The sequence below is a fragment of the Acanthopagrus latus genome, chromosome 4, assembly GCF_904848185.1.
Source record: "Acanthopagrus latus isolate v.2019 chromosome 4, fAcaLat1.1, whole genome shotgun sequence".
Lineage (NCBI taxonomy): Eukaryota > Metazoa > Chordata > Actinopteri > Spariformes > Sparidae > Acanthopagrus > Acanthopagrus latus.
The window spans coordinates 34,693,584-34,713,645 of record NC_051042.1 but is presented as its reverse complement, the minus strand read 5'-3'; the positions used below and the strand labels follow the sequence as shown (position 1 = coordinate 34,713,645).

General features: G+C 46.5%; 1 protein-coding gene across 3 annotated transcripts in view; it reads right to left on the bottom strand.

Moving 5' to 3' along the window:
* The window catches only part of large2 (LARGE xylosyl- and glucuronyltransferase 2), a 72,147-nt gene that overhangs the window by 35,922 nt on the left and 16,163 nt on the right, over positions 1–20,062 (bottom strand). Inside the window, exons 2-3 of one of the 3 annotated variants that reach the window (XM_037095654.1) lie at positions 10,771–10,873; positions 7,394–7,446 (exon numbers count right to left, since the gene is read on the bottom strand). The exons of 1 other annotated variant lie outside the window; for it this stretch is intronic. The gene's annotated coding sequence lies outside the window, so the exon portion shown is untranslated. The remainder of the gene's footprint in view (positions 1–7,393; positions 7,447–10,770; positions 10,874–20,062) is intronic. One more of the 3 variants, XM_037095652.1, reaches the window with a different exon arrangement.

The following is a 20,062-nucleotide window of genomic DNA, read 5'->3' as shown; positions in this document are numbered from 1 at the left end:
CCCAGCATGAAGACGACATCTGAAAGCCTCAACAGCAACGTGTCACAGAAACAACGTTCCTGGATCATCAGAGCTCACAGAACAGGATTCATTACAGAACCTGACTGTGTGAATATCTTACAACCACAACAGATCCAGGATCAGACAAACCAGACCGCCATCACAGAACTGGAACTGTTGAAGGACGACAACTGAGTCAAACACGTCGCCGTACAAGAACGACTGAACACGTCTTCATTGTGCTGCACACAAGGAAACACTAATACAGGTTGTAATAAGCTGCTTTCACAGCTGCAACAGCCACAGCATGAGAGGAAACACCTGTGCAGACCACCAGGTGGCAGCAGTCCTGACAGCAGGAAACCAGACGACTCGGGGCGGAGTCCACTTTAATGAGAGTGGTTTGTTAAAATCATAGATACCGCAGCAACAGACAGAAGAGGCTTTCCTCGTCTTCATGCATCTGTCTTCTCGTGCCCTGATTCGCTGAGCTGAACAGCCAATCAGATTGATTCCTCTCATCAACAGGCTCGGTCAACAACAGAGCCGACACACTCGGGATGAAGACTGTAGAAGCCTGTAGCCTCAGATATTCCTTTTTGTTTTATTCATTTGGAATGCCACACGGAGACATTAGCATTAGCATTAGCATCAGGCTGGTACTGTTGAGGGAAACCTGAGTTGTAACATCTCCCTGCAGGGTTCGTTAACGCGGTACGAGAGAGAGAATCAAGTGGTGATTGTGATTTGTGGACTGACTCTGTAAGAGCAGCGGTTCTGGTGGAGGAACAGGAATAGAACTTGTAGCACGAAGCTGCGTGACCCGGAGGCGACGGCGGCTCCATCATGTGGTGGAGCTGCAGCTGAAGCTCAGCAGAGACAGAAGAGCGCCTGCAGGCTACATAACTACCAGCTGCTCTTTCCCTGACCCCAACTCAGATAACATGCTCCATCTGAGGCCGCCGGGTCGCTCGGTCTGCCTCCGTCAGCCCACACACTCATTTCACATGGACGGTGACGTCTCTCGTTACACACCGGCCCAAAACTTTTCAGAGAGCAAAAATCAGTCTGAGAAAAATGTTATTCCTGCTTTGCTGATGCTGTTCTCTGCTTGGAAAGAGGCTGAACAAGGAAGCTGGTTCTGTTGCGGTCCAGACAGAGTTCAAGTATTGAGCCGACTCTATTTCATGAACTCTCATAACCTCAAAAGAAAACAGAAATGATGAAAAAACAGAGAAGACGAAATAAGTCCAGAGTAAAATATTCATCGACTGCTGCTGGATTCAAGTCAAAAAGGTTAAGGGTCCGAACTGAGTCACTGAGGGGAGCCGGGAACACAATAAAACATGCTGTGATTCTGTCAGGTCTCAAACACAAAGACAGAAACACTGCTGCTGCTCAGTTAGCCCTCTCTGCTGCCTCACCCCTCGTATCAGTAACACACACACACACACACACACACACACACACACACACACACACACACACACACACACACACTTCCAGTGCAGCACTGACCCGACCAGCAGGAGCCGGTCCGGCGCAGCAGGCTGAACCTCACAGTTCACATTTCATCTGAGATTCAGGACCAGTTTCACCACCTGACACCTCACCTGGTCTCCTGCTCAGGAGGCAGAACACAGTGAAACACCTGAGACGAAGGAAACGGCTTCATCTTTTCTACTTTGTCCTCTTTTCAACAAAACTGGATCACAGTAAACATCTGGTGAGGAGAGAGACAGATGTGAGCAGCTCCGCCGTCGTCCTGCTCGCTGTGATCACCGAGACAAGAACCTCCTCCAGTCGCTGTTCTCATTATCGGGTGTTTCTGTGGCTGTGATTTCATCACAGTTCAGCAGCTGCACTGTGATCTGGACAGTCAGACTTCATTTGTTCGACTTTGAGCTGTTGTTCTTGGAAAAGCTATGTTTTTGTGGTAGAAATCTGAGCCAATCACCAGAACACATGTGGAGACATGACTGTGAATATGGTCTGAGTGACAGAAAGTATTGATGTCACACAAATGTTTGAATGTCTCAAACTGGCTCTGCAGCCTCGTCACCTGGCTGTGACTCCCACCTCACACCTTCACACCCTCACCGCCTCACGGATGTGACAGTAAGATACACGTCAAATCTGAACATGACATCGACGTGGTTTATAGAAACGTTACCTGCCAGCTACGCTGGCTACGTGAGGATGGAACAGAGAGGAAAGATCGATAACCAGCTGAGGAAGACGTGACGTAACAGCACCCTGACAGCAGACAGCAGAGCCATGTTTGCTTCCTGTTTCCTACTGAACCAACACTGGTTTATTTTAACCCTGAACAGAACTTTCCCGACTAACTGAACGTTAACCAGAGCCGTGTTTGATCAGAACTTATTTCTTGCTTCTGTCACTCTGGTTCTGAGCAGCTCTCCTGCTGATGCCGGCTGTCTGCAGGGCAGCCACTAACATGTTTTGTCACTTTCTCTTTTCAAAGCCTCGTGGAGCTCACAGAGGGGTTCGTGTCTGGATGGGGTTTTCTTCTGGGAAAGCAAAAACAGCTTTTGTTGAGGTTAAACAAAAAATCCCTGTGTACATGTTTGGAGCTGAAAACTCAAAGAGAAATCCGGCTGTTAGAGCTAAACATTGTTCCCTGTACGACTGAGAGCAGCTCTCACTCTTCTTTATCCTCTCTGCATCTGGAAACTAGACCAGAATCTGATTTTTTTGTCTTTGTGAGTTGATTTTCCAAACGTGAACAGCTGAGCCACATCAATTAAGAGCCGGCGTTTGGCTGAGAATCAGATCCAGTTAGCAGCTTCTGGATATATGTGGAAATAAACTCCAGCCAGCTCTGTTATCATGTCGCTCACTATGAGTCTGACGGCCAGGTGTGCTGGACCCGGCCCAAGACAACCGGAGCAGCAGAGCGCCGAGACGAGCTGAACGGCTGCCCGGAAGATAGAAATCCATCTCAGGGTGCATGACATGCTTTGGAGAACTGTGTGTGTGTGTGTATGTGTGTGTGTGTGTGTGTGTGTGTGTGTGTGTGTGTGTGTGTGTGATTAGAAAACCTGAACAAACTCTGATCTGTAAATCTCTCAACTGACTTCCTGTAAAAACCATGAATGACTTTATGATCTGACAGAAGAGGGTGGAAGTTCTGTTCTGCGGTGCTTCTGAACCCGTTTGATTCATCTCAGCTCTAAAAATAAAACTGAAAACAGATCTGGACTGAAGGTGACACCATGAAATAACCTCAACATTAAAGTTGGTGTCTGAGAGGGAATCAGAGGAACTAACTGAATCCTCCTCTCGCTGCTCGGTTTAATAATCATTGTGTCTCAGTTTGTTAGCACTCTTTAGTCCTTTCCTTGCGTGTTTTAATCCTTTTTATCATATTTCTGATTCTCTTTCATAATTTCTTCAATGTGAGCACGTCGTTTTATCGCTGTGAATAAATGAATAGATCACACGAGTTGAGTACGAGGAAATGTTTGGACTCAGATTTGTGCTGAAACGTGAAGTCTCGCTGACTGACACATGAACACAGAAGCAGACTGCAGTTCATCTTCTCCCGACACAACATTACTCATGAGTGCGCATGTGTGTGTGTGTGTGTGTGTGTGTGTGTGTGTGTGTTCGCTGCACTTTGATGCTGTGAGACCTCGCCGGGCTTCTGTTAATGTGGTGAGTCACATGCTGCTATTTCTGTCCACATTAATGCCGCGCTGCTCTCGGGCTGATCTGAGGTCAGCTCGGGGTAAAAAAACTTTCATCAGTTCACTTCCTGCGAGCCGGCTGACAGGTGACGTCCAGTGTTCACACACACACACACACACACCTGCGAGAAGACGCCTGATGATGAACGATATGTAGAGCATTGATCCTGGAGCTTTTTGTTTGTTTGATAGTCGACTGTAACAACATTTTAAAGGAAGTCACCAAAACAAAAACAGAACCTGGAAAGTCCAGACATGAAAAAATGGGTTTTCATTATTTTTGGTAAAGGGCGTAACATGGACTCTCAGTCAGTTTGATCGTCCAATATAGTGCAGGCTTAGCTAAATGTGTTAGTCGATCTTCTTGGATGACTTTGGATTTCTTCTCTTCCAACACTCACACTGATTTCTTTCAGAATGCATCCTGACCATGTGGGCCGAGCTGCTCACACTGAGCTGATCACTACCTACTGATCGTGCGATCAGAAACTCGTTTTCCATATGAAGATTCTCTTCTCGTCCGAGGTGACGAGCATAAGATCTCCCTGCATGCGTCACCAAGTCAGAAGACTTTCTCCTTCTTCATTCCAGGACTGTTTACACTGTGTTCATTCCATATTAAGCCTACTTTAACACCAATTATACGACAGTAGAGATGCTGTGAAATCAAATTTCCCCCCTCGTACCCTCTCGGCTGCTGATCTACAGAAGTCCTGTCTCGTCCCGGTGACTCACAGAGTGCTGAGAGCACGCTGCCGTGTGCTCCAACTGCTCCAGGATCTGATGTTGAGATTGTGGCGACTCCTCGGTGGAAACGTCACGTACAGAGGACGAGCGAGGTGTGCAAGGAGATAGAGAGAGAGAGGGAGCGGGAGGAGGCGGAGCTAAATGATTAACTGTAGACGTGAGTTCATTTCCCCTGCGGAGCCCCGGCTCCATTTCTTCACATCCACCAACAGAGATTCATCTCCCTGACAGCGAGAGGAGGTGTGTGTGTGTGTGTGTGTGTGTGTGTGTGTGTGATAGTAGATACAGTGACATCCATTAATAAAAGCTTTTCACTGTACGCATCGCATGTTGTCTCCCTCAATCTTCGTTCATCACTTTGCCCCCCCGTCAATCTTCTCCCTCATTTCTCCGGCAGTCACAACAAATGTAGTCGATGGCTTCACAGGGCGGCCTCATCATTCACTGTGTGTGACGAAGAGGACGGTGAGGCACGAAGGGAGGAGAGAGGAGGAGGTGGAGGAGGAGGAGGGAGGATGGAGGAGGAGGAGGAGGAGGAGGAGGAGGAGGAGGAGGAGGGAGGAGGAGGAGGAGGGGGCGGGAGGATGGAGGAGGAGGAGGGAGCAGGAGGGAGGGAGGATGGAGGAGACTGAGGGAGGAGGAGGGAGGATGGAGGAGGAGGAGGAGGGAGGATGGAGGAGGAGGAGGAGGGAGGAGGGAGGATGGAGGAGGGAGGAGGAGGCGGTGGTGTTGTTGTTTGGAGCTCAAGGCGCTGCTGGCATCCTCCAAGGAATCTTTTTTTATTTTTTCTTCACAGCCGGAGTATTTTCAGATGATTTCGATCAGATATATTTTATTTTTGTTGCTGAATTCAAGTGACACAGAGACAGACAGGAGTTCATTTGTCCAATCAGTCGACAATAAGGATTTGAAAGAATGCAATCTCATTTGGAAATGTAACTGAAGTGATCCTGAGGCTGTTTCATCTGTTATTATCTTCTGATCGTTCTTGATATGATTCTCTTCAAATCGAAAACATTCCTTCTTTCTGCAGTGGAAAGCTGCGGCCTCGTCATGTTGGATGCTTGTGATGATGTCATTATGTGACACAATGTGTGGTGACATCAGGTTGATAGAAACGATTTGTTATTGATGAAACTATCTATAATCTGCTCAACAATTAGAACATGTCATGAACTGTCTCATGTTCGCAGTTTAATTCATTCAGAAATCCTTTTGCTCAACATGTTTTGTGTTTTTATTCAGAAATGTAGGTTTAGTGACTTTACTAACAGAATCTTGAAGTGCATATTTTTACTTCAGTCCATCAAAAAAGCATCTGATAAAACTGACAGCTTAATGAAAACCTCGTCACAGCTTCTCTTCAGCCTCCTCGGCTCGTCACAAATCTACATTTCTTTTGAAGAAAAAGCCTTTTATTGATTCTTTATGATCTCTTCAATGAAAACTTAAATGTCAAACAAAGTAAAGAAGATGTTCCTCGTGGACTCTCTCCTTTAATAACGGGGTTTTAAAGCCGCTGCTTCAGGCGACAGTTGAATTTGTTTCGATTTTTCAACGTCCAAAAAAAGGAAAGTTTCCTCAAAGGCGGTGAAAAATCCAATCCTCCCTCCACAGATCACACAAAATCGAAACCTGCCGTCACTTTCAAATTCATAATGCTTTCATTAAACTTTAATACACTGACGGTTGTGTTCAGTCATGTGGGGCTTTATGTCACCTCTGACCCTGACGGACCCCCTCAGGACGGAGACCTGCCCCTCTCCTGGGAACACCGGCTCATTAAAACACGTAGCCTCCGGCCTCCCGGGGGCCGGACGGCCCTATCAGCACATCACATGGCCCCAAATGTTTGTCATTCATCCAATCAGAGGCAGGCAGTGGAGGAGGGGGGTCAGGGGTCAGGGGATTAGGAGTGGGAGAGCGAGGCATTGTGGGTGCCCTGTGGTTAAGTCAGGTCACCTCAGCCTGGAAACTGTGGTGAGGGAGAACACAATGTGCATCTGTGTGTGTGTGTGTGTGTGTGTGTGTGTGTGTGTGACTGGCTGTCACCTTGTAAAAGCTCATTACAAGTCTTACAGGTCATCTGCAGCCGCGAGCTCATCAATCAGTCAGAGCTGTCGCATTTCTGCACACACACACACACACACACACACACACACACACACACACACACACACGTCTACTACAGGGTCTGATTTAACTATCTAAAGCTGAGCTAATCAATATTTTTTATATTGCCAATGAATAAATTTACTACCTGTGACCTGCAGGTGTAGCAGCAGGCGTGTCATCCAGGTGACGCATCAGAATCACTTCTCTGACAACACGTGAGTCATTCTGGACGATGCTGACAGCAGAAGAAACTAACCTGCTGCTTTCTACTGTCTCCTGTTTCCTCCAAACATCTGAGACATCCAACGCAACGCACAGAAAAAACCCAGAAAGGGAAATGTGTCTTCTGGCAATGAGAAAAAGATTCAATCATCCACAGAATCACAGATCTGAGGAGGAAACTGAGGCTCAGTTCCCACCGGATGGACTTCGATATGAGTCTCCTGCCTCTGGTCACTGAACAGATCAGGAGAGCAGAGGACGCACATTCATCATTAACAACTTCTCTCTTTTAAAAACAGGCTGATGTGAAGCGAACACATAAAAAGAGCGATGACACTGAGAATATACGAGCTAAAGGGAGAAGCTTGTCTCTGATCCTGCATGCTGATCTGAGCATCATGGAGGACAGTATGCTGTTATTATGGACTCTACTGCCTCTGACTGGCTGCGACGCTGATGCAGCGGATTGCGAGCTGTAGTTTCCTCAGTAAACACACCGTCGCTGTGCCGTCAGAGTGGAGCCGCCCAGTGACAGCAGCCGCTGGACGCTCGACAGAACGAGAGCTCCACAATATACAGCGTCTGTGCTTTACACAAACCTGCAGGTGTGTCTTCAACTGATGACACGCGTCTTGAGAGGCTGTCTTCCTCCCTGCAGTGGTAACAAAGAATAACTGCTATAAACATGTTTTTTTTTACATTTTATTTTTCAAAAACGTGCTGGATTTTCAGCAGCTGTAACGTATCGACTCCTGAAACAGTAAAACACGGCCGACATCTGAGAGAACAAACAGAGACGCAGGAGAGAAACTAGACTTCAGACAACAGAGATTCAGTCAGAAGCTACAAAACTGAAACATTTCTGCGAGCTCAACAAACAAGAAACGTTAAGAAAAGTCTTTCCCTCTGGTCTCCTTCACAAATAAGAGCTGAGCAGAGGGGAACGGACGCTCGGGCTTCAGCCCTGCTCTGGAGATGATCCATCTCAGGCCCGGCTCTGTCAAACTCTGCACCTCTACTAGTAATGGAAACATGATTAAGTGTAGCTCCGACTGACTCAGTACGGCCAGACAGTGCCGACGGAAAAGCACCACAGGACCCCGCAGAGCTCAACTCCTTCATCTGCACTGCAGATCAAATATAACTGCGACTTTATCCACGTCTGCTTTATCAGCTGGGAGATTCTTGTTCAAGATGTTTGGTTAAACTGGATCGAAAGGGCTCACACACACACACACACACACACACACACACAGTGACAGACTTCAGAGGCTGGTTATTCCCAAACTCTAAATAATCTGCAGCAGCCACGGGACCGACGGAGGACGATCAGTCGGCGCGGCCTCTTTTTATCTGATCAGGATGAAAACTCCGCCTCACGCTCGTCCCAAATGACTCCGTTTCATGTAGATGTTGCAGCGTACACGAGAACACACGACGCGCAGGCAGCCGACTCTGAGCCGACGCTGCCTTAACCGTGTTTTTAAAATTGAACAAGGACTTATATGAAGCAAAGCCACTGCAGAGGTCTTCAGGGAGAGTACAACAAAGCAGCGAGGATGTGGGAGGAGTCTGACGGTCCAGGAGGAAACTGAAGCACAATTCCCACCTGGTGCACTTTGATATGAGGAGTCTCTTGCCTCTGGTCACATGTTCACACAGTGTTCAACAGCACTGATGTGTCTCAGTGAACAGTTCAGGAAATCTGCTCTCAGCAGTTAACACGACAAACTTTAACCAGACCAGCCGATCAGTCTACAAATCAGTGCTGATTCTACATTTAATGGGGCCTCTTATGGCAGTTTATCATTTCCTGGAAAACAATTAAATTCTTGATGACTCACCCTGTATTGGAAGGCATTCACTCAGTCTGCATCCAAAACAACAAGCTAAATTTTAAGACTTAAGCTGCCAGAGAGAAATGTTTCACATCGTGGAGCTAACCTGCTTATTTCACCTGTAGTTCCCCAGATATAGTCAGCGATTTGATGAAAATATAACCAGGGTTTGGTTTTCATCTTTTCCAGTCTCTGAATGACGGACAGAGGCTGAGAACGAGACTGCTAAACTTTTATATGTTGATCAGGCTCAGTGCTGCCTCTTGTGGTGTAAAAACACACCAGCTACAGCTCAGGTTGAAACCAACTAGAGCTGCCAGACTGGTTGTGATAGTCGGACAAGATCGAATTCAAACACTCTCTGGTTCCAGCTTCTTAATGTGAGGATTTCTTTGTCATTTCTCACAGTAAATGAAGAGATTTTGGGTTTTGGACTGTGAAACTCAAGCCGTCACTGTGGGCTCTGGGAGGTATGATGAGCATTTATTCAACATTTTCTGACATCATATGGACAAATGATTAATTGAGAAAATAACTGTCAGATTAAAAAATAATGAAAACATTGCAGCCCAAACTGTATCACAGCTTCTTCTATCCGGCCTCTGGGGGCAGTAATGAGCCCCGCTGCACTCAGACAGTCACAAAGAAGATATTTCTGCTTCATGAACAAGTCTTCGGTGTGTTTTGGTTTCGAGGACCGGCTGCGTCTGGTTAACTTTCCACCTCTGATGACGAGCAGCTCAGTGTCTCCCACACAGGATGAGTGTTCATACGGTCCAACACGACTGAAGGTCTCACAGAGGAAAACCAACAGAGTGGACGTCCACAAAACTGACCAGGAGGACACAACTAGACCTGTGCTTCATGTGAGACATTCACACAGACTATAAATAGATGGTTTGAAGTCAAAATCTATCTCTGACCAGCTACTGATCCTTCTCACTGATCAGCTGTGAGTGAACCTCCATTAAACGTTCATGTAATTCTATAAAACGAAGTATAAGTCAGTCATTCAGCCGGTTCCTGAACTCTTCATCAGTGAGATCCGTCTCTGTCGGTTTCCCGTTTGCTCTCCTGCTCATTAAGTCTGATGTGTTTGAACAAATCGACTGCAGCCGACAGCAAATATCACAGCTGGTGACATTTTCATTAAAAAGCAACAAACCCTGCAGACTTTCACCACCTGAAGCTGATCTCTTATCTGACAGTTCAGGACATTGTGTTATCACCATCACGTACAGTGTGTCATGTTCATGTAATTCAGACACAGAAACTGTGGTGGTGTAATCAAGATATATGTCATTTCCAGAAGTTGACTTAAAACATCATCCGTTGCTCCGACCGGCTGAAACATTTGGCTTTACCTTCTCATTCTGAGGTGAATACTGATGGAAGTGACTGTAGAAAAGTGAAACCATCTGACTAAATATCGGCTCCCTGTTATCTTGCTTTCATCACACCGTTCAGTCTGTCACCAGGCCGGACTTGTTTCTGGGAAAATCAAGTTGAGTTCTGGCACAAAGAAACAATCAAAGGCGCTGTTCTCCCCAGTAACTAGTGTGGAAACTCTCGGACCGGAACCAGGCTGCTAGCAGTAGCCATGTGGCTAACCCTGCTGCTAACGGCACGTACTGTAACGCCACAGGGAACGCTGCACTGCCTCTATTGAGCAAGTATCGATCGTATATTAATTCTGCAGTATTGATCTGTTTGTGATCTTTCTTTTGAGGCTTCCTGCTCTGAATGAGACTCCCGGCTCATGAATTACGTTTCAGGCACGCATTTATTTTCCACTGCAGCTTCTATAATGAAAGGAAACCTTAAATCACTTAGAAACCAATTAACATGGTTCAGACTTTAGTTCCTCATGTCTCGTGTCACATTATAGACGCCACAGAATAATCAGAAGAGCAGACGTGTCAAAGTAAACACAAAGAAACGACAACAAACAGCGAACGCGACATTTCTCTGTATCATCACGGCTTCTGCTCCTGACTTGATGCGGCTGATTTTACACTTCACATGAAGTAATTTTCCTCCAAGACAACAAAACCTCGTCACACTCCCACAAACACACACACAGGGAAGAGAAGAAGTGTGACATTTGAAGCACGAAGAAGAAAGCGTTTGTTCCTCACCAGGTTCGTAGATGTAAATCCCAGGGCGGGAAAGAAGTGTGACGGAGAACCTGCTCAGTCGCAGTCGACGACTCCGACAGGGACCTCCGGGAGAAAATCCAGTCTGTAAATACATAAACAGGTATGAGATGACAGATACAGCGTGACAGGCTGCTTATCAGATAACAAAAGTATGTATAAGATATCGCATGAAAATACATTTAAAGAGAACGTAGGGTGGAGATTATTGTTGAGCAGCTCAATCGAGCTGTCAGTCAAACATCTGAGAATGAAATTCAACTGTTCAAAGACAAATCACAAGATGTTCCTCTTGTTGCCATCGTTAGACTCTTGACTGGGTTTCTGCCTCAGGCTTCACGGGTCGACTGAACACGGCAGAATGTGACGGGATCTGGTGTTCTGAATTTCCAAAACTGGAACAAAAAAACTGAATCCACCACAACGAAGACCAGTTTGAAAATCTGCATGAAGGCAACAGAAACAAACGTGGAGACGAAACAAGGTAACTCCGTCAGCAGTCTTCCCGTGAGAAGAAGGTAGTCTCGTCTTGTCTTGGAGGACGAGGAGTTGGTTCTGAACCACGTCTCCACTTGAGGTGGGCGAAGAAATACCAGAATTTCACAGCAGAGGATGAAAGAAGGTCCATTTACTGAAGAACCCCAGTGATAGAGTAGTGTGTGCGACATACGGGTGTATGTAAGGAGACGAACAGGACAGAGAAAGAAACCACAGTGTTTCAAACCCTCAGATTCCGGTCTGGGGCTGTTTTCCGACTCCACCCTGACGGAGCAGCAGCGCCGCTCCATCCTCCAGAGACACGCTCCACCCTCTGGTTTGACTTATAGAGAAGGATTTATACTGCAGCAGTATAATGAGCCCAAACATGGACCTTCCTTCCACAGTCACCTGATCTCGACAGGACGCTTTGTGGAACACAGTCAGATCACGCTGGTCTGACATGAGTCAGCAGGTTTTACACTAACTTGTGGAGTCCATGCCAGCTGCAGTGCATGCTGCTGCCACTAGAGCAAAAAGGAGGACAAAGGAAAAACAAATACATTCTGAAAAGGTTGCATGCCTCACATCTTCTCTGTGTTGTGGCAGTGAGACATTATTATGCGGCAGGAAACAGAGAAGCTCCCCGAGGCTGAAGAAATGATAGGAAACAATAAACATGCTGATAATTCAATACTGAATATTGAAACAACAGCTTCAAACAACAGCTTCACTCCCGGCCTGCAGTTTCACTCCTGAGCTGCAGCTTCACTCCCGAGCTGCAGCTTCAGTCCCGGCCTGCAGCTTCACTCCCGGCCTGCAGCTTCACTCCCGGCCTGCAGCTTCACTCCCGGCCTGCAGTTTCACTCCTGAGCTGCAGCTTCACTCCCGAGCTGCAGCTTCAGTCCCGGCCTGCAGCTTCACTCCCGGCCTGCAGCTTCACTTCCGGCCTGCAGCTTCAGTCCCGGCCTGCAGCTTCACTCCCGAGCTGCAGCTTCACTCCCGGCCTGCAGCTTCACTCCTGAGCTGCAGCTTCACTCCAGTTCACCTCTGGGAGGGTAGCAGTGTGCAGTGCAGCTCTGGTGGGGGGGCGGAGAGGCAGATGGGTGGAGTGAAGCAAGAACTCAGAAAACCGCCACAAAAAGAGAGTGTTGTCTTTATTTCGTCCTCCCTGGCGCTCGCTGCACTCCGTCCAGATGGCAGCTCATCTCTGCAGCCGTACACAACAGAGGGAGGCGACATGACGCCCGTCAGAATCTCTGCCCTGGAGCCCGATCCGAGCCAGAGCCTGTAACAAACCCTCAGCACGCATGCCGACAGTCTAATCTGCATCCACATCAAACGGGGTGTGAGCGGGGGGGCTGGAGTCATCCCGACCTGCAGGAGGTCTCGGGCTGTTTTTACTGCAGCTGATAGCGGGAGTGCTGTTGTTGTTTGTGTGCTAACAGCCCTCTGATGGCTCCAGGAGCACAGCCAGATTGGCTCGTAGTGTGAAACAACAGCAGCCATTAAAGCTGCTCAATACGACCTGGGGGAGGAGGGGGCGGGGGGGGGGGGGGCGGCGGGGGAGTCAACCATCCACCCATAACACAGCCCTGCCCACTGTGAGTGAGGATAATCTCATTCTTTCTTTCTGTTTTTGTCTTAGTTAGCAGTAAACAGAATCAGGACAGACTCACATCCATCGACTTGCTCTGCAGTAATCTGATTACTCCTTTCTACTTACAGCAGTAAAGAGATTACTGCTCTTTATGGTGTTAAAGGTTTAAAACAGTTTAACACACACACACACACACACACACACACACACACACACACACACACACTGAAACATGGAGGCTTTCCTACATGTGCATGAAAGAACAGATTACTTCTGTCACCAGAGACGAGACGATGAAATGAAGATCATTGTGTTCAAAGTGAACAAATCCACTGAAGTGACTTGTATATGATGTCAACAGGAGGCTTGTTTACAGTAATCACAGGACGGGATCAGAGAGGCCCGACCCTCCTGCAGGAAACAGACTCATCTGTATGTATCAGTTCCACTTTAACATGCGAGCGTCGCTGTGACGGCTCAGCAGCAGGAACAGAGACGAGCCGATGAAAGATTTTATTGTGGTTTGAGATAAAAAATAAAAAAAAAAACCTCAGGAGAAGTTGGTTGTGGTTAATTTCCATTATCAGGATATTCATGAATATTCTCACGACTTAGACAGCTGTCCAACCTGAGAACGTAGTCGTGCACTGACTTCCTGATTTAGTTTGAATTTCCATATGCTGTCACATGGCTGAATACTCTGTACACCAAACAATCATTAAATATGGTCACTATGGATTCAAAACTACAGTTCGACAGGGAGAAAAGATAATTTTCTCACTGCATCACTGATTAACACAATCAGAATTATTTACACATCATGGCACTACACATGAAAATACATCAAACCTTTGTCTGAAACCTGATTTCTTAAAATTAAAAACTGCAAATGATGCACACCAAAATGTTTCTACAGGAGCCCAGAATGGACAAACAACACACTGAGAACAACTTACTGAGTTCTGTTCTCCGTCCTGCTGCAGATGAATAGACATCATTCATTCATTCATTGAGAAGTCAAAGACGGGCAGGTGACGACAAGTCAGCACCTCGTGAGGAGAAAATACACAGAACTGCAGTAACTTCATCACAGTCACAGGTCACACTGTGTGGACTGGAGGCCAATTAGCAGCTTTGTGTTGGTGCTCTGACAATCAGCACTGTGATGTGAGACTTTTCAAAGCAGCGTGACTCGAACGGCGACGAGGATGAGTCACATGGGATCTGACTGCAGGTGCAGCCGCGTGAAAGGGTTCAAAATAATTAAATACTGTAAAGGGAACGATCCGCAAACTCAGACAACAATCAGGCACTGACGGCACAGACGGACCACAGACAGACGAGAAGCCTCGTTCTGATTCTGTCTGAACATCAGCTTCAGTCCACAACAAGCTGCAGAGCTGCTCCAACCGCTGGCAGCCATTTTAGATTCAGTCACATTCTAGTCACTCTTAATTTTTCAGTGTTTTAAGTGTTAAAGTGTTTTCTCCCTGTAACTCATTTAGTCTCTGCAGCTTCATCTGTTGCAGATTTCCCTGTCAGACAGTTTGATCCGCTGTAGCTTGGACTTACAAATACTACCGTTAAGATCAAACGGGCACTGACACAATCATTTCATTAATATTCTGACAAACTATACATAATTATCTGCCAGATACATTGATGTGTAAAATAGAGACAACAGTTTGACTAGAAAATGAACTGCGAGGTCAAGTTCACAGCTGCACCATGTGAGAACACATCGAGAATAATGAAGAGCTGCGTCTTCAAATATACAAATATATAAATATCAATATATGAATGAATAAACTGGCAGCAACACGGTGACGTGCATTTAGACTCGATTCCAACAGGACAGACATGTTTTCTTGTCCTGGACGAGTTATAAAGTTCATGATAAAGCTCTGCATGTCTCACTCACACATTATCTAACACAGCTAATGTTAGCATGAAGCCAGATGTTAGCTAACACATCTATGCATCCCCATCGGCACCCTTAGATCCTGCATCCATGAACCTGATGCACGATTGTGGGAAAAAAACCCAATCATATTTTTCAAACATACAGTTTTTGTTACAGGAATCTATTTGAAGCTTAAGTCGTTGTCTCGTCTCCATCCACATCCCACGAGCACCAACATCTGAGAGTGATGTTACAGACAAACGAGGACAAAGTCGCCTCTGATCAGCCGACTTGGCAAAACGGATCTGAGTTTGCAGTCTTCAGATCCTCTGACCCGTCCACTGCAGGGGCCTCATCTACATGTCCTCCAGGTTCCCTGCTCTCCCTGCAGCACCTGAACGCACCTCAGGGCTGTTACCTGCAGTTCGACCTGCATCTCTCTCACCTGGACAAACAGGCTGAAGCGCTGAGATGCTGCAGGGCTGCTGATGTATTCTCAGCGTGTTCTGTGAAGTGTCCGCCGGGACTCTGGTTTAGACTTTGAGGTGAATTCAGGTTGCGAATTCTTGAATTCTCGGTACAGTAGAAAGAGAAACAGGACGTTGCTGCTGCTGCTGCTGCTGCTGCTGCTGCTGCTGCTGCTGGAGGGAAACTGAGAGGAGGAGCTGAGATAAGAAAGATTTTTAGATGAGTTTGGGGACTCTGGGAGGGATTCTGGCTTTGGTGGGAGGTGGAGGGAAAGCTGAGGGGGGTTAAAAGCTTTGACTACACTTCTCCTGACTGGCGTACAACAGGGAGAGAGGGGGGAGCATCTCACTTCTCTCTTTGAGGTGAAGCTCATCAGTACTGGAAAACATCTGCACTTCATGAAAAGGAGTCTGTTGATTTTATACAAATGCACACAAAGATTTGATGTTTCTGCTGCAGTCAGATGACAGAAGAGTTCAGAGAAAAGAAGCTCCTGACGACGACGGAGCAGAAGGTGTTTTCACCGAAGGACGAAGAGCTGCTTCAACAGTAACCAGACAGAACACATTCATTATTTTAACATTAATGCTTTTTAAATTTACCCAAAAAACATCAATAAATTGCTTAAACTTAAAAGTAAAACTTCCAAAATACAGAAAACACACACACACACACACACACACACACACACACACACACACACTCTGCATGCACGATTAACCCGTCGACTCGCTCTCTCTGCTGCTTCAGTAACTGGTGGAGTCGGCAGAGTATTTGGGAGCGAGCGGTGGAGAATAATGAGGTTATGATAGCATCGCTCTGCGCTCCATTACACCACCCGCCTCACTGATATCCCAGTTACACCACCACTACACCCAGGACACTCAGCTCAGGCCCGACTGGTTATTTTCATGTTAGCGACTTTATTCAGGCTGTTGACTGAAGTGTGTGTGCGTGTGTACTTTTGATTTCTAAGTATATTTATATCAGATACTTTTCCTCAAGTACTTTTCATATAGGCACTTTGGGGAACACTCAAGTGTACATTTGTCATTTTACACCAGCTGTAAACCCTCAACAGCTGAGAGTCAACGTCTTTAACATTTCATTTTCAGCCTGATGTTTAATTCAACTTGTATTCCTCTCTGCGTTTACAGAGTCGTCTATTTTTAACTAGCCCACTTTATTTTGCTCAGAAACTTCTTTGGTAAATTAGTGAAGATACTAACAGTCAGAGAGCCAAAGCAGTTCAGCCCACCGGTGCTCTGAATCCAACACATCGTGCCAGATCCATGACGTGAAATAACCGCTTCAAGTTCACCTGCCTGGTACCGGTGCCAACGCCGGCCCATGGCCGGCCCTGGTGCTGCCTCTCAGCCCGCTGTGGTCCAGTTCCAAACCTGGCAGCCTCGTTGGACACAGATGTGACTCACATCTGGTGCTGTGCTGCCAGAACCCAGCAGAGTGAAGCGAGGACGATGTTTTCTCCTGAGACTCAACAGAACTTTTCTCTGTGAAGGTGACACATCTGACCAACGTCTCCTCAGTCCGAACGGATCAGACCAGACCAGCGACTCAGATCACTGGAGACCAACGTGCTGCCGAATTAAATAACGCACGTTAATAATGTTGTTATTTAAATCTACAGACGAGTTCTCATTTCAAACTAAAACTGTAGAAATGTTTCATTTTAACACCGTGAGAAGTTTAAACTCACAAAGTAAAGTTTTCTGCTTTAGACACAAAATCTAAATAAAACATTTAAAATAACCCAGAACATCTGGTCACATCTGTGTAGGGATCAACTTTAACAAGTCTCTCCTCCTCAACAGATCGCTGACAGATTCTTGTCTTCACACGTCGACTCTTGTTTTCTCTGCTGAACAAACAGCTGCCAGCTGAAGTGACACACACACACACACACACACACACACACATACACACACACACACACACACACACAGTGGATGTTTACACACAGATTAACCTCCAATCAGCACTCAGGAAACCTGACACTCCTCTGAACAGGAAGTCACACACTGAAGCTGCCGGCGTCAGAGGAGACGACTGTACGAATCGTTTCTCTTCAGGAGAACACGACGTCTTCCACAACAAACCATCACGTGTCCGATCAAACTAAACGCTCCCGACAGTCAATGAGACATTTCATCATTGAATCGATCTACAGACTGAATATCTTTTTAGTCTTGGACAAAGCAAACGATTTACATCTTCTATAGATGAAGTGATGAACACAGATCATCAAATAAAGATGAAGACAACAGAGCAAAGCTAACAACATCACCACAATAAAACAGCATCACAACATTTAACAAACCACTAATATGTTCAACATTTCTACAGTGACCACTGTTCAGGACTGGGTTTCAACTTTTCTGAGCCTGAATTCTGTGCAGAAACCTAACTGGACTTTAAACACAGCAGCGTCACATTGTGAGATTTAAAGTCTGTCTGTGGTGTGCAGACATGTAAATGTCAACATTTCTACTGACAACGAGGTCGAGGCTGCAGGAGAAGACTCACACATTTTAAAATGTCAGTCTTTTGTCTTTTAGTTGACTTCAAACGTGACGCTGCACCGTCTCCGAGGTTACAGCTCCAACCAACCACCAGCCGTGACCCTTAGAGACATTTCTGATGAGGAACTCATGCTGAAATACTTCTGAATGTGTCAAAGCTGCATCACGTTACGCTCCAAAATATGTGATACAGACTGTAAAAATGCTAAATCAGTTTTGTTACTGTGATTTTCTGATCAACTTCAGTGGATGGACTCTCAGTCGTCTCCTGCAGAGATGAGGTCAGAGCAGCAGAAAGTTCTGAGCTGTTTGTGGATCACTCAGCGGCTCACTTCTCTCCGGGCGCTGAGTTCAGGAGCGTCGGCTAAATGGACGCTGCATTATTTATGAACAAGATTAACGGCTCGTGTTTCCGCTTTTACAAGAAAGTCTAAAACATTATCTCGCTTTTTATCTCTCCTCCACCCTGCTCTCCTCTCCTCCATCACTTCCTCCCTCTCTTCTGCTGCTCATGTTAGCTTCAGCTGGTCGGCCCGTGCCACGCCTCGTCTCCTCGGGTTCATTAGCCGAAAGTCACTTCCTGATCGAGATGCCGCTCGATGGCACAACGGAGATAACGAGGACGCTTCAACCGCAGTTCACAGAGACAAACAGGTGGAGGTAAGAGAGTCACGACTCATTACCACATCACACACAGCGCCCTCGGTTACATACACCACCCGAGCCCCGTCCCACACAGAGAGCTCTATAAATACGAGGAGGAGAACACTTGTAGATCCAGTTTGAAGTGAAGAGGAAAAGGCCTTTTGAAGAGAGAGCTGTGCTGGCAGGTTCGCAGCAGAGTGCATCTTCATGTACATTAATCCACAACGTTCAGGTCAATCAGTCAGTGAGAGCTGTAAGTGGAGTTATGTGGGAGTCTTTATGAGGCGACGTCATCACTTCCTTCCATCACTCTAAGTGGAAAAGTAAAGTTCACTCCGCGCAGCTGCTTCTGCAAATAACTCCACCCAAAGTTCGACCTGAACTGAGACTAATATCCTGAATATGTATCAGGAAGCTGCGTCCTTCATGTTGGTGTAGAGGTGGAATATGAAGACAGAAACCCTGAAACAGTTAACGTCCGTCTCTGTTGTCATTCACATCGATGCATTTATCAGTTCAACATCTCCGAGTGTTTCAGTCCACCGGCTGTTTTATGGCAATTTTAAAATAGTTTTACATGAAATACCTGATTAAGTGCATTCATTTTTGATTGACGATGAACAACTAAGATAAAGAACATTGTCACTCCAAAGTGACAGTTCAAAAAGTCCTCATCTCCTTCTCCTGAGGATATAAAGTCCTCCTCTCCTCCTCCTGAGGATATAAAGTCCTCCTCTCCTCCTCCTGAGGATCTAAAGTCCTCCTCTCCTCCTCCTGATGATATAAAGTCCTCCTCTCCTCCTCCTGATGATATAAAGTCCTCCTCTCCTCCTCCTGAGGATATAAAGTCCTCCTCTCCTCCTCCTGATGATATAAAGTCCTCCTCTCCTCCTCCTGAGGATATAAAGTCCTCCTCTCCTCCTCCTGATGATATAAAGTCCTCCTCTCCTCCTCCTGAGGATCTAAAGTCCTCCTCTCCTCCTCCTGATGATATAAAGTCCTCCTCTCCTCCTCCTGATGATATAAAGTCCTCCTCTCCTCCTCCTGAGGATATAAAGTCCTCCTCTCCTCCTCCTGATGATATAAAGTCCTCCTCTCCTCCTCCTGAGGATATAAAGTCCTCCTCTCCTCCTCCTGATGATATAAAGTCCTCCTCTCCTCCTCCTGAGGATATAAAGTCCTCCTCTCCTCCTCCTGAGGATATAAAGTCCTCCTCTCCTCCTCCTGATGATATAAAGTCCTCCTCTCCTCCTCCTGAGGATCTAAAGTCCTCCTCTCCTCCTCCTGATGATATAAAGTCCTCCTCTCCTCCTCCTGATGATATAAAGTCCTCCTCTCCTCCTCCTGAGGATATAAAGTCCTCCTCTCCTCCTCCTGAGGATATAAAGTCCTCCTCTCCTCCTCCTGAGGATATAAAGTCCTCCTCTCCTCCTCCTGATGATATAAAGTCCTCCTCTCCTCCTCCTGAGGATATAAAGTCCTCCTCTCCTCCTCCTGATGATAAACTGTCTGCAGGACTTCATGCTCTCTGACCTCCTGAGCGATTTTTCTCTCTCCGACTTTCTAAAACTTCCTTCAGGTGAAGTCTCTTCTGACCCACAGAGAGCTGCAGCTCCTTGTCCACCCTCCTGAAATATTCAA